Genomic DNA, 7,083 nt, shown 5'->3' on the forward strand with positions numbered 1-7,083 from the left:
GGGGTGTGCAGTTTATACACAAGTTCAAGGGATTTGACTCAGGGATGAGGCCATTTTCCTTCAGTGTTTTGGGGAACAACTTGAAAACCTTTATCAGTGCCCTGGAATGTTCAAGCCCTGGCTTTGGTTCAGTCCCACAGGGAAAAGCTGCAGCTGTCTGGGTCATGGCGTGGTCAAGGTGCTTTGTGTTGCTGGGTCAGGACACAGAACAAAGTGCAGGTGCAGAGATATTGCGCCTTAATTTCAGCGCAGCGATAGTGGTTTTGGATTTCTGCTCTCCAGAACTATGAGATAACACATTTCTGTTATTTTAAGCCACCAAGTTTGTGGGAATGTGTTACAGCAGATGTAGGAAATTAACCTACCGGCCAACTCTGGCTGCCTGTTCTACGATGCTGTGGGTCAGGCTCCATGCTTACAGCTTTACAAAGATGAATTCATGTAACTCTTAAAATGTCCTGGCAGGTTGACACACTCACCACCTTTTATAGATGAGGAAGCTGAGCTATAGAGAGGTTAAGTGATTTTCGCTTGAAGTCACACATCTGGTAAGTGGAGGACTCGATTCTGGAACCCACAGAGAGATGTCTTTATAGAAGGTGCTCTTCACTCTTGACCGTGTGGGTCCTGGCTAGGAGCCCCTCGACCGGACAGAGGGGGAACCACGGGGCCAGGCAGGGCTGTGAGACCATGCCAGTTGCTTCCCCGGGTGTGTGTGGTCCCCAGGCCTCTTGCCAGTAACCCTCCACCCTCTCTGAAAACTCAAGGTCTGACCCTCAACCCCAGTCCCTCAGGATCCGGGTGATTTGCAGCCTGTCACATGTTGTAGCTCTGCTCTGTTATAAGATCCCAGATTTTGTGATCCTCCCTCCCTCCCCTCTCCCCATCTCAAAACAATTTACTGCATCATTTGGCTTTTATGGTTGCCATGAATGTTTACAAGGGTCTGGATTTGATCGTAAAACAGAACTAAGAGCTTGGAAGGAGGACCATGCCTCTGTCCCTGGGCTCCTGGAGAGGTTGTCTGACTTTTCCTTCCCCCTGATCCCCTTCTCCATCCGCCGTCTGTGCAGAGTTGACCTCCAGACCAGGAATGGGTCTGCGCCCCCCGACATCCCCCCGTACACTCAGCTCCCAGGCCAGCCCACCAGTCACCTTCAGGGGCTCCCACCACGTTTTGGAAAGGCAGGAAGCAGCTTTTTGTTTTCCTGGGCTGCCTGCCAGTGTGGACTTTGACAAAGGAGGACAGGTAGGAGAGCTTCTGGACGTGGAAGTGACCCAGTCCCCGAGTGGTGGCGGACAGCTTGCCATCAGGTGCTGGCTAAGTCTGCAAAGGTGAGCCGGAGCAGGGGGCGGGAGGGGGCGGGGGGCAACTGCTACTCAGCTTTCCTCTCCTAGGCCCGGCCTTCCCTCTCCTCTCCTCTCATGGTCTCCTCTGTGGCATAGGTGACTCATCTTCCCCCAGAAGTTGTGGCTTTGGCATGGCTGGAGTGCCCAGTGTGTCAGTGGGGTTTGCAGGATCTTAAGGAACTTCAGAGAGACTCCTCATTTTCTCCCTGCACCCTCTCTTTCTCTCTTTGGTACCAGGGGCACTTAACCACTGAGCCACATCCCCAGTCCTTTTTGGTATTTTACTTAGAGACAGGGTCTCCCTGAGTTGCTTAGGGCTTTGCTAATTTGCGGAGGCTGGCTTTGAACTCGTGATCCTCCTGCCTCAGCCTCCTGAGTTGCTGGGATTACGGGTGTGCGCCACGGCACCAGGCAGACTGCCCATTCTCAAGAGGCTTGGGGAAGGGATCTGAAACTCCAGTGTGTGTGTGTGTGTGTGTGTGTGTGTGTGTGTGTGTGTGTGTAAGGGGAGATGGTCATACCTATAATTCAAAAATGCTTGGAAATTTTGTAGGGGAAAGCCCTGGTTTTCTAAATGCCAACTAGAAAGTTTGTGTTTATCAGAAGCGGGAATTGGTTAAAAATAGATTGTGAAACAGTGAAGCAACGGACATAATACTTGAAGACTGGTTTGCAGACGAGTTTAGATGAACTGAGTTCCTCTTTCCATGGAGCCGTGCTCCTCAGCATTCTCCACTGATGGAGGGGTTCCGCCCCTAGAGTGAGCGGTGCTGACTGTTACCAAGACAAGGTGGGAGGGAGCTGCAGGTGGAGTTTCGTTTTGGAGTTTCAGGTCGGGGGTGTACATTTTTTTTTTCTCCTTGGACTGTTGCTATGCCATAATCCAAAGCCACAGTGAATTAGCACCTAGAAGCTCTCTTTCATCTTTAGAAGTCTTTGCCATTTATAAAAATAAAAGCCTCATATCTCAGTTAGAGCTTGTCAAATGTGAAAACCCAAACATCAGAGGCTTAAATGCACAGAGATTCATTTTTCTTGTGTAACAGGAAGGAAATGAGGAGCCCCAGGCTGCTCCAAACTGTCATCCGCAACCTGAGCTCCCTCTTGGCTTCTGCTCCACCATCTCAAGATTTTAGCATTTGCTTCATGGTTCTGAGCAGAAAGGGAGGACAGAGAACAAGAGAAGGTGAGAGATGGGTCTGTCCCCTCCTCCAATCAAGACTATTGCTCTGGAGATTTAACCTGGGGATGCCTTGTCATGGGGCCACATCCCCAGCCCTTTTTATTTTTTATTTTGAGACAGGGTCTCACTAAGATGCTGAGGCTGGCCTCAAACTTGCAATCCTCCTGCCTCAGCCTCCTGAGTTGCTGGGATTGCACGCATGTTCTGTTGTGCCTGGCAAGATTATTGCTTTACTTGAAGCCCCACTCAGCAAACTTCTGCTGGGTCCTCATTGGGCAGCAAGCACCATGTCCTGTGAGTGCTCCTGGACGTAAGAGAGTCTGGGAAAGTGAATACCCACTGGTCCCTTTCCCAACTTGTCAAAATTGGGGTCTGGTTACTAAGAAAAAAGAGGAAAGTACCCAAATCATACGAAACTTGAATAGAAACATGGGAAGCAAAAATACTTCTAAGACTAAAATAGCTCTGGTGGTCATAAAAGGGTGTGGGATTTCAGAGACCTTTTATTTATTTTTTAATTAATTAATTTATTTTTTCTAATTTGCTATATATGACAGCAAAATGCATTTCGATCCATAGTACACAAATGGAGCACAATTTTTCATTTCTCTGGTTGTACACAAAGTAGAGCCACACCATTCGTGTCTCCATTCATGTCCCTAGGGTAATGATGTCTCATTCCACCATCTTTCCTACCGCCCTCCCCTTCCCTTCCCCTCCCTCCCCTTTGCTCTATCCAAAGTTCCTCCATTCCTCCCATGCTCACCCCCCAACCCCATTATGGATCAGCATCCACATATCAGAGAAAACATTCAGCCTTTGGTTTTTTGGGATTGGCTTACTTCACTTATCATGATACTCTCCAACTCCATCCATTTATCTGCAAAATGCCACGATTTTATTCTTTTTTAAAAATATTTATTTTTTAGTTGTAGTTGGACACAATACCTTTATTTATTTATTTTTATATGGTGCTGAGGATCAGACTAAGGGCCTTGTGCGTGCTAGGCGGGCACTCGACCGCTGAGCCACAACCACAACCCAATTTTATTCTCTTTTAATGCTGAGTAATATTGCACTATGTATATATACCATAGTTCCCTTATCCATTCATCCACTGAAGGGCATCTAGGTTGGCTCCACAGTTTAGCTATAGTGAATTGTGCTGCTATAAACATTGATGTGGCTCTGTCCCTATAGTATGCTGTTTTTAAGTCCTTTGACTATAGACCAAGGAGTGGGATAGCTGGGTCAAGTGGTGGTTCTATTCCCAGTTTTCCAAGGAATCTCCATACTGCTTTCCAGATTGGCTGCACCAATTTGCAGTCCCACCAGCAATGTATGAGTGTGCCTTTCCCCCCACATCCTCGCCAACACTTATTGTTGTTTGTATTCTTGATAGCTGCCATTCTGACTGGAGTGAGATGAAATCTTAGAGTGGTTTTGGTTTGCATTTCTCTAATTGCTAGAGATGTTGAACATTTTTTTTATATATTTGTTGATAGATTGTATCTCCTCTTCTGAGCACTGTCTGTTCAGTTCCTTAGCTCATTTATTGATTGGGTTATTTTCTTTTTTTTTGGTGTTAAGTTTTTTGAGTTCTTTATACATCCTGGAGATTAGTGCTCTCTATCTGATGTGTGTGTGGTAGAAATTCACTCCCATTCTGTAGGCTCTTAGAGAGATCTTTTATGAACCATTATTATTAATATGTAATACACATACAAGAAAGTGCACTGATCTCAGTGATACGGCTGGATGTTACCACATCGGTGCCACATTTGTGTAACCGCTACAGAGATATAACACATGGTTAACATCTTAGAGGCCCCTTTATGTCCCTCTCAGTGAGCAAACCACCCACCCTCAAGATAACCACAGCTCCAACTTCTGCCACTTAGAGAGGGATATTAGCTATCCTAAATGTCAGAGAGAAACAAATAATAGGTGTAGGAAACAAAAGCAAAGAAGAATAAGACTAAATTCACATGGCCCTGTGATAATGCTACTCTCCTTTGCCCCTTAAATTATTCCAAATCTCTTTGAATACCTTCCTTGTATAATGACATCAAAAATCGACTGTGGAAGGGTTAGCTTTCTACACTGTTCTCTTGTGCTGAACGAAACCTCCGATTACTAAGAACTGGATTCAGCTGTCCCTAAAAGAACAACCCCAAAGTGATAGTGATGCAAAAGTGATAGAATTTTATTTTTCAGTCATATAGATGCCGTCTAGATCTGCAGTGTAGGGCAGCCCAGACTGTCTTTAGCAGCTTCAGGAAGATTTCAGAGACTCATCCTCTTTCTAGCTCTTTGCTCTATAAATTACATCTGTGTTCCTGGCAGTAGAATGGAGGAAGAAGAGAAGAAACACTCACCTCTTCTCAATTGAAGAGATTTCCCAGAAACGCCTCTTTTGTTAATAACTCATTGGAAAGAAGTTATGCAAAAGCCTAGGTACAGGGTACTGTTAAAAATCAGACTTTTTTTAAATAAATGAGGAAATTGATAGTTTCTTCGAAAGTACACTTTTGCAACTTTGGTAGATAAGCCTCTGCTCCTCCAACTCTGCAGCCTTTGTGTTGTACCGAGGCCTGCTGTGTACCTGAGGCCAGCTTACATCATCCCTCTCAGGGAAAGCCTCAGTGGATGCAACAGAAATTACTACCCAGAGTGGCATAACCTGGGTACCACCCTGTGGCCCGTCTGTCTGGGCCCTTCCTGAGGTTGGATGAACGTGATTCAAGTCAGGTCTCAAGAACAGCAGTCAATTTTATCTCTGAGACACAAAAAGAGGTGAAGGCATTGAATCTATAATTAGGCAGATTTTAGATTATTTTTATCTGTCATTTCCTTTGACACAGCACCATTTATTTTCCAGTGTGAGAACTCAATCAACGACAGCGCTGTGGGACTAGAGCCAGGCGGCCGGGTGCCAACACTGCTCCACGGTGGGTGGTGGGGCACGCGTGGACCCGAGGTGACCTGGAAAGCCACACCGCTGTTTCCCACAGGGCTGGTCCAGCCAGGAGACGTGGACCACGGAGGATGACACCGTGGAAGCTGAGGCAAGACCAGGCTGGGGCAAGGCTTTTGCCCAGAGCATCAAAAGTGGGCCGGGGGCCAGGCGCAGTAGCACAGGCCTGTAATCCCATCAGCTCTGGAGGCTGAGGCAGGAGGATCACGAGTTCAAATCCAGCCTCAGCAAGTTAGTGAGGCCCTCAGCAACGCAGTGAGACCCTGACTCTAAATAAAATGCAAAAACAGGGCTGGGGACGTGGCTCAGTGGTTAAGTGCTTCTGGGTTCAATCCCCGGTAACAAAAAAACAGTGGGCTAGGGCCTCCGAGTCCCTTGAAAGGGCCAAGTGGCAGGTCTAGAGATGTTCAGTTAAAGGATGCGGATGAGGCTGCCAGATTTGTCAGTGACGAAGAGAAACATGGAATGGCGTGAGGCTTTCCAAGAATGTTCTGCTTGAATGAAATAAATCAGGTTGAGTTAATTCCTTGATTTCATGTGTCTCCTCCCCAGGTTTGGTCTACTGACCATCTCCCACTTGCCTCTTCCAAACACACATGAGTGCCTCTTTTCTCTTTCCCCGATCGGTGGCCTCCCTTGACCAGGACAGGTTCACTCATGAGCTTTCCCAGCCTGTCTCTCTGACACAGTCTGGTCTGGGAAGGGCGCTTCCTATTGGGCCCTTAGCCCAAGGTGAGGATTTGGATTTTATTCTTAAAGTAAGAGGAGACACATTGGAAGGTTTTAAGTTAAGGAGTGAAATTTTCTAATTTATGGTCGTCGTTTTTTTCCTGCTCTGATTCCCCACTTCCCCTGAGGCCTCTTCGGGCCACCTCCTCTTTCCCTGCACAAGAAGAGTTCTTACAGGATTTTGAGGCTTCCAGCCACAAGAAGACGAGGCGACAGCCAACATGGCTGACTGCAAGTTGCCCCAAGTGGAATCGTATCTTATTCTCACAGAGACCCCAGGGGGTGGAGGGACACAAGGAAGATCATTCTACACGTGGCCTTTGGCAATGTCGGGTGACGGCTTGTGCAGAGAATGTCTCCAGTTCCGAGAGCGCAGCCCAGCTCTCTGGCCTGGCCCCGCAACGCAGGCCTACAGCGCAGCCAAGGTGAGGGACCAGCCCTGCTCCAGCCTCAAGAACAGACAAGGTAAGGGTGGGTGCCCAAGCACAGGAGGAGGGTGGTCTGCATCAGGACAGTGACACTGGTGGCCATGCTGTTCCCAGTCTGTGTGGTGCTGGGGAGCCCTCCTCCTCCCTCTATGTGGCCTGCGGGATGCCCCAGTGGTAGTGACCTGGTAAGAGCCAACCTCATACCATTTGTTTCTTTGTTCACTTAAACTCATAAAAGCTGGTCCTTTTGATGTGGCCAGGGACCGTGGACTTGCATTGCTTGCTCTGGTGCCCAGGGACTACTGAGTTGGAGGACAGCTGAGCAGAGACGAGTCTGGCCTGGGCTCATGCACAGGGTGGCCCCCTCGGGCCCGGCAGCGGCAGTGTGTGGGCATCTCTCTGCATGAACACTCACC

This window comes from Marmota flaviventris, chromosome 18, assembly GCF_047511675.1.
Source record: "Marmota flaviventris isolate mMarFla1 chromosome 18, mMarFla1.hap1, whole genome shotgun sequence".
NCBI classification, from domain to species: domain Eukaryota; kingdom Metazoa; phylum Chordata; class Mammalia; order Rodentia; family Sciuridae; genus Marmota; species Marmota flaviventris.